The following is an 8,134-nucleotide window of genomic DNA, read 5'->3' as shown; positions in this document are numbered from 1 at the left end:
CTTGCGCAACAGTCATGGCATCGCAATGACGACATGAACTGCCCGCGAGCAGCGCATTAACATGCTGGACCCCCAGACATGTAACGCAGTGCCCGCGCCCATCATCCGAGGACAGGAAACCACCGCATCCAGAAACGCACAGTCGGAGCGCCGTCCTGATAAGGACGTGCTGCACGACTGTGTTGCTCTTTCTGTGAAGTTTGCAACTTTATACGCACCGCTCTGGAGGACCGGACCCAAAGAACGCCAGGCAAGGGAGAAACCCAGCTCGACCGTCTGCCACTGCGTGTACACACTCTGGACCGGGAGAATGCTCTCGTTCGCTCAGAATCGCTGGTCACAGCAGGAGGAACCCTCATCGACTCGATCAGAAAGTCTCTGAAGCGAAAAGGATAGCGTCTGCTGGCGCCAGGTGAGCTTATATACTCAGTTGATTGCTTATGCCGCTCACCTGCGCAGGCTTGCGCTGCCAATTCATTCTTAATTGGCCCGTTCAATACTCTTTCAGACGAGTAGCTTCTGAACCGAACCTCCCAATGCGTGGATTTTACAATCAAATCCACTTATAGTGCTGAAGTTCCCCCCGAAGGGGAACTTTTATTATTTTACTAGACTCACACGTTTGACATTATTCTCATGCCACTTTCTCACATTTCTTCTGATTAAATTACGCTTACATTACCAAGGCAACAATGCATTTTTATTAACATTTATTCCGGAGAACTCTGTTATTAGCCCCAGTGTGGAAAATAAAAACATATTCATGCCGACAACCAGATCTGCACAGAACATAAAGGTTCAGCGAAGATAGATCATTTCGCTTCGCTGCTGTCTTAACAGGGAATTAACAGTCAGAAGAAATTTGATCTAAATAAACAAAGAGTGAATAAATAGCGGGGGCGATTGGGTGCGAATTAAAACTCAGCGGGAATCAGACTGAAAAAAATAGTCCATTGCAGATTTCTACACTCTCAGGAAAAAAAGGTTCAAAATTGTACCTTTTAGGGTACAAATGGCCCGTCACTGGGGTGGTACCCTAAAGGGTACAATTTTGTACCTCTATTTAGTGGTACAAAATTGTACCTTCTACATTTGTACCATTTAAGGGACAATTGTGTACCCCCAAGGAACAAAATTATAGACACTGAAGGTAAAAAAATTTTACCTTATTATATCATATAGCATTTTCAGGGTACTGACCCAGGCATTTTGATCCTTTGGTGACTGCATGCACAATAAATAAATAAAATATTTTGGTTCACAGATTTCCATTTTTATTTATTAATGTAGAAATATTTCATTACAACTCACAACTGAATGTGTCAAGAAATAAAATTACACAGCAAGTATAAAGCAGACATGTAAAACAGTAAAAAGAACAATTTAGATTACAAATAAAAATTGTTCACTCACTGTACTGTAAATATTCTACACTTACAGTTTTTTACAATGGCTATGACACTTTTTTCAATACATTTAACAAGTTTCCTAAACTCTTAACACGGTTAGCACAACATCCGTCTTATATATATATATATATATATATATATATATATATATATATATATAATCGTGATTAATCGCGATTAATTAGTTAATTTTTTTAACGAATTGACAGCACTAATATATATATATATATATATATATATATATATATATATATATATATATATATATATTAGTGCTGTCAATTGATTAAAAAAATTAACTAATTAATCGCACTTCAAAAAAAATTGAATCATGATTAATCACGATTAATCGCATTTAAAAGACTGAAACTTGTAATTTTGGCTATTCGAGTGTAAAATTAATGTAAATGCAAGACAAATACTATTTAAATTCAAAATATAATTCATTATAAGAATTTTTGTTCACTTGTAACACAGATTTTTCATGTAAACAACATACCCACAATAAACCATAAAGATCCTGCTTGACAGCCATATTTATTACAGAAGTAAAAACACAGGCATGTTAACGTCATTTGAATTTCAAAACAATCAATGCCAATAAAGAAAACATTGATTTTCATATTAGATTCTAAGCGGACTGCAAAAAATGCCAAAATACAGGCATTGCAGATATGGAAAATTATAATAATAATAATAATAAAGTATTGAAAATCTGTGCATGCCCTTGGATAGGTTTACCAACTCCCATTCTATAAAAGCACAAAAGCCATATATAAAAAATAACGAGGGTTGACAAATTAAAAACCTAATTTTTTATAAATTACAACCCACACTGGAAATGTGGGTGCCTGTGTTTTGAGGGGGGCTAGAAAATAATGAGCATAACAAAAACTGTCTGCTGACGCACACAGTTAATGTTGATTAATAAAATAAAGATAAATAATAAGATATTAAAAGCAATGTGTCAGAGACCCTTAAAAAACATGTTTAACTCAACAATGAAACATCAAACTGTTTTTTTAAGGCTTTTTTTAAGGCTTTTTTTAAGGCAAGATTTTTTAAGGCTAACAGCTTTTACATTGTCAATCAAATGAACTTAAACAATAAAAAAATGCAACAAATATTTGTTTGGGCAGAACTACAAAAATAAATGTAAATAAAGTTGCTTAAGTTGCACACTAGTTTGGTCATGTATAAATATCATTATATTAACCATATTGTATAAATATTATTGTCAGTATAAGCCTACATCATGCTGATGATCAAAAACACAATGTCATGATATCTCATGCGCTTGTCTTCTGACCGAGTGCATCTTAAAATACATGAATGAGACCCTTCATAGAGCATGAGAAGCAGACATACTTTATCAATTGTAAAATAAAGACTTGCAGGTTAAGGAAACAGCATTATAGGAGGAAGCTGCCGTGGCCGTGGTGCAGAATAAAAGTTTTAAAAAGTATATGTATAAGGACAGATAGGTAACTAGATAGAATTGACAGGAATATACCTGTATTGATCTGTGCCCCGCTGGATAGTGCAGACGCAAAAGCCTGCTTTCCCGCGGGGCGGACCCGCGCTTAAGAAACAGGCGTGACTCGGCTATTTTGACAAATACACACTTACGTTACACAGAGCCCAACATGGAAGATTGTGATTGGGTCAGCCCAATGTCAATAAAGAAAAGAACCAATGGGCTGTGGATTATGTCACCCGGCTCTGTCCGGAAAAGAAACATCTTACTTTCACAGCGTGACAGCTCACACAGCACCGTCAATCACCTAGGCGGAAAGACATAACAGTCTGCTGAGTGTTTTATGGGCCGATCAGATCTTAAGAAGATGATCAGCCCGGCCCAAAAAGTACGTCGAAACAGCGGGAATCTTGCGGGCGTCTGCCCTGGCCACAACAGGAAAATACAATAAAAATGCGTTAATTGCATTAATTTTTTTAAACTGTTATTTTTTTTTTCAAATTAATCGCATGCGTTAATTTTTGCAGTTAAAAAAAGAAAATGCCTGCATTTACTAAACCAACAAAATGAAAATGTAGAGAGTCTTACAATATAAGGACAGAGCTGACACATAAACTAATGCAGTTTCGGTAACGCTTTCTTTTACAACCCGCAAAGTACCGCGTAAGTACAGTGAAATTACAGTGTACTTTTCTGTACGTACTGTGTAAGTATAATGAACGTATGTGTAGGTATAAGGGAACAAACCGTAATGTTTGGGTAATAAGGGGTTAACAACCAGATGTTCATCACGAAAATTACAGCATAAGTATAGTGAAATAACGGTGTACTTTTCTGTACGTATAGTGTAAGTATAAATAACGTTTACTTAGGTATAAGGGAACAAACTGTAATGCTTGGGTAATAAGGGGGTAACAACCAGATATTCAGCATGAAAAGTACTGCGTAAGTACAGTGAAATAACAGTGTACTTTTTTTTAAATTGCAAAAGAACAAACCATAATGTATGCGTAATAGGGGAGTAACGATAAGGTATTCATCACGCAAAGAACCGCTTAAGTATATTACGTTTACGATGTACTTTTCTTCAAGTATTGTATACATATGAAGAATTATGCAAGGATGGCGACAACCTATTGCTATCTGCAAATGTACTGTACATGCACCTGCGTGAGTACATTAGTACTCTTATTCAGTGCTTGGGTTTTATACGGGGTGTTTAATGAATAAAAGGTTTACAGCCTGTGAAATTATGAACCCTTATTGTATACTGTATGTATTTTAAATCTGCAATTCAATATAAAATATATTTTCATACACTACTTACCTTATGTTTACTCGTCGATCTCACCAAAGCCATCAATGTCTCCATAACTCACTATCAACAAATAACTATGCATGATATAGGCCTACCGTCAGGATTCAATGTAGATTAAAACAGGCTCGCATCTTTACTGCTGTTTGCACAGGGGGGCTAACTGTTGCATTTCAGTAAATGTATAGCTGATGCTTTATAGAAAAAATTAGTAATTTGGTCTTCAATCAATAAAAACTGTTGCTGTAGTTTACTCTGTTCTTAGTGTTCACGTATACACTAGTGTGTTAAAGTTCAGCTTCTTCCCTCTTTGTTCCCTGTAGTTAAAGGGTGAATACAGTATTTGTTCCCTCTTTGTTCCCTGTACTTACAGGGTAAATACCACATTTGAGGGTTGTAAATTAAAGTGAAGCACTGTTCCTCCCTTGTTCCCTGTACTTACAGGGTAAATACCACATTTGAGGGTTGTAAATTAAAGTGAAGCATTGTTCCTCCCTTGTTACCTGTACTTACAGGGTAAATACCACATTTGAGGGTTGTAAATTAAAGTGAAGCATTGTTCCTCCCTTGTTACCTGTACTTACAGGGTAAATACCACATTTGAGGGTTGTAAATTAAAGTGAAGCACTGTTCCTCCCTTGTTCCCTGTACTTACAGGGTAAATACCACATTTGAGGGTTGTAAATTCAAGTGAAGCACTGTTCCTCCCTTGTTCCCTGTACTTACAGGGTAAATACCACATTTGAGGGTTGTAAATTAAAGTGAAGCATTGTTCCTCCCTTGTTACCTGTACTTACAGGGTAAATACCACATTTGAGGGTTGTAAATTAAAGTGAAGCATTGTTCCTCCCTTGTTCCCTGTACTTACAGGGTAAATACCACATTTGAGGGTTGCAAATTAAAGTGAAGCATTGTTCCTCCCTTGTTACCTGTAGTTAAAGGGTAAATACCACATTTGTTCCCTCCTTGTTCCCTTTAGTTTACAATGTAAAATCTTGAAGGCAGTAAAATAAATATACAAACACACAATACATTTCTTCTTTACTTTGTAACCTTTATTTTAATAAATAAGCATTTTAAAACACTTCATCTTAATCAAACATTGTCTTGTCTATCATTGCCTATACTCATTCATTTTCTCTTCGGCTTTGTCCTTTTGTTAATCTGGGGTCGCCACAGTGGAATGAACCACCAACTTATCCAGCATATGTTTTACGCAGTGGATGCCCTTCCAGCTGCAACCCATCTCTGGGAAACATCCATACACACCCATTCACACGCATACACTACGGACAATTTAGTCTACCCAATTCACCTGTACCGTATGTCTTTGGACTGTGAGGGAAACCGGAGAACCCGGAGGAAACCCACGCGAACGCAGGAAGAACTCCACGCAGAAACGCCAACTGACCCAGTCGGGACTCAAACCAACAACCTTCTTACTGTGAGGAAACAGCACTACCTACTGTGCCACTGTGTTGCCACCCAGCTGCAACCCATCACTGGGAAACATCCATACACACTCATTTACACACATACACTACGGACAATTTTAGCTTACCCAATGTCACCACATATTATTGGACTTGTGGAGCACCCGGATGAAACCCACGCTAATATGGGGAGAACATGCAAACTCCACACAGAAATGCCAACTGACCCAGCCGAGGCTCGAACCAGCGACCTTCTTGCTGTGAGGCGATTGTGCTACCCACTGCGCCTGCCTATACTCAAACAGCAAAATAACACATTATTTCCTTCCCCCTTTTTTTCTGGCATCTCTTGCTTGGCTTCCTCTTCTGCTCTTCTCAGCTTCCACTGAGGACTCTGATGGTGAGTGGCTGATGAAATCTCATGGGTCTTGCTGCTCTGCATTTATATAAAATATATAAACAGACATAAAGGCTTTTAGTAAGCTATCGACATGTTTATTTTGCTGTTTAATGTGTGTGTGTGGTGGTTGTCCAACAATTTCACATACTAAATATTTACAGATACCATATAGACACTATACATTACTATCAAACAAAAGTACTATCATCAGATCATATGGGAGATTGTGATCATTTATAGTGATAATAATTAAAGCGCAGAGGGGAAAAAGGCTTAAATAGTAGGCTACTGTGCTAAAGTCCTAGGCTAACGTTACTAGTAATTAGGGGGGAGTTTGATATTTTCTGTAGCATGCCAGTTTGATATATCTATTTACATTTCCTAACATTATTTTTGTCATTAACTTTGCTGTAATTAACGTATACAGGGAGAAAATAGTCTGCACAGTGAGTATGACAGCAGCCACAGAGATCTGACCTGATCATCATCCAGTCTGTCTGGAATGACATGAAGAAACTAAATCCAGAGGAACTTTGGCAACATCTCTAAGATGTGCAAAGTAAACGACAGTAAACATTGGTAAATATTCGCTGCTGGCCGTTTAGATTCGGCCATGAACTAGCGTTAATTTTACGCAAAAACAAATAAAACAAAATAAATATAATCAGGTTAATGCACAATTTCTAATCGTAACAGTCGCGTTATTTACTAACAACGATTTACTCACATGTGTTACATGGTGACGAGACGGAGCAATTCCAAACGTACTAAAAGTCTGAGCAAAGCCTCGTGGCGTGCTGCTGCAGTTTGATTCGGATCTTTAGAGGCTTCTTGATTCACAACTCGTTTGAATCAACGAATCAGTAGGCGCGAACCTGAAGTGATACAATATCGCGAGATGGATTCAAATGCACACGGAGCTGTCTGTTGTTCTCGCGATGTTTTGATGTCACACTGATCGGTTTGTTGAAGACGAATCGATTCAACTCTCCGTCCTCCATTCCCAGAATTTCCTGTTCATGGCAGTACAAGGACGGCAGCGCGAGGTACATAAAACAAGTATTTTTATGACGTTATGTACATAGAAGTGTTTGTTTAGGTTTTTGTTTCTATCTGATGTTTGTACCTATTTTTAACAATACACCCTTGTAAGAAAATAGATGAGAACGTCTTGAAGAAAAAAATAAGTTTTATTCCAGAAAAGTAGTGTCAAAGTGGAGACAACACTTCGGATTCATCGGAGTTGGAACTGAATCCCGATCATCCTCGGTTTAAACATCTTATACTGTTTCTTCCCGCTTAACATGTTAATAAGCTTTCACTTCAAATGTAAATTAAGAATAGCAATCCCAGACCTTTCGGTATACCCGCTTAACATGTTAATAAGCTTTTGCTTTGAATGTAAATTGAGAACAACAATAAAAGTGATACTCTTCCGTTCCCAGACCTTGAGTAGACTTTCAGGTGAGAATACCAACTGTTATGATAAATGAGTTTAAACAAAATTCCTTTTGGTCAGCAGATGGTTCTTGATGGCTCGCTGCCGCTCCCATGCTATAAGAAGTAAATTATCATTCCAAAGACATTATTTAAATGCTTAAATGATTTACTTGAGGAACTCTCCTCTCTGTGATAATTAAGCTCTTTGTTAAGAAAGGAGCATGGAAGACTTGTGAAATAAAGTAGAAGTTGGGTCGAGGCAGACTTAGTTTCTTACACCCTTTTCACAATACTGTTATGACGCGTTTAACGATCATCAGCATCTAAAATCCTTGAGTTTTTTATATGATATTTTTAATAAAATAACATTTGTTTGTATTTACGTATGTATTATATAATATGATCACATGTGCGAGGTGTTTCAAACAGTGTCTATGGACATGAGTAAATTAGAGTAAATTAGATGTTATTCTCTGTTCTTATCAGTTTCACGCAATTTTTTTCTTTTTCTAATTGTCAAGACAACACCATCATAAAGTTTTCATTTAATTTGAGCAAAGAAGATTGTAAAAAAAAAGTGTTGTACTTTCCCATTCACTGTGCTGAAATGTAAAAAGGGTCCATAACAGTAGATCAACCATATTATGATATCTTTCACTT

At 37.2% G+C, this 8,134-nt stretch overlaps 1 long non-coding RNA gene across 1 annotated transcript; it reads right to left on the bottom strand.

Annotated features, from left to right (window-relative positions):
• Positions 1-5,234: 5,234 nt before the first annotated feature.
• LOC147841996 (uncharacterized) lies at positions 5,235-7,291 on the bottom strand. Its single transcript, XR_015500888.1, has 2 exons — positions 6,762-7,291; positions 5,235-6,070 (listed from the first exon to the last, which is right to left on the bottom strand). It is a non-coding gene; the product is annotated as an uncharacterized LOC147841996 (long non-coding RNA).
• Between the last annotated feature and the right edge of the window lie 843 nt (positions 7,292-8,134).

This window comes from Danio rerio, chromosome 10 (assembly GCF_052040795.2).
Source record: "Danio rerio strain M-AB ecotype USA chromosome 10, GRCz13ab, whole genome shotgun sequence".
Classification (NCBI taxonomy): Eukaryota; Metazoa; Chordata; class Actinopteri; order Cypriniformes; family Danionidae; genus Danio; species Danio rerio.
The sequence above is the reverse complement of the archived record's forward strand: the minus strand, read 5'-3'. Positions and strand labels throughout refer to the sequence as shown.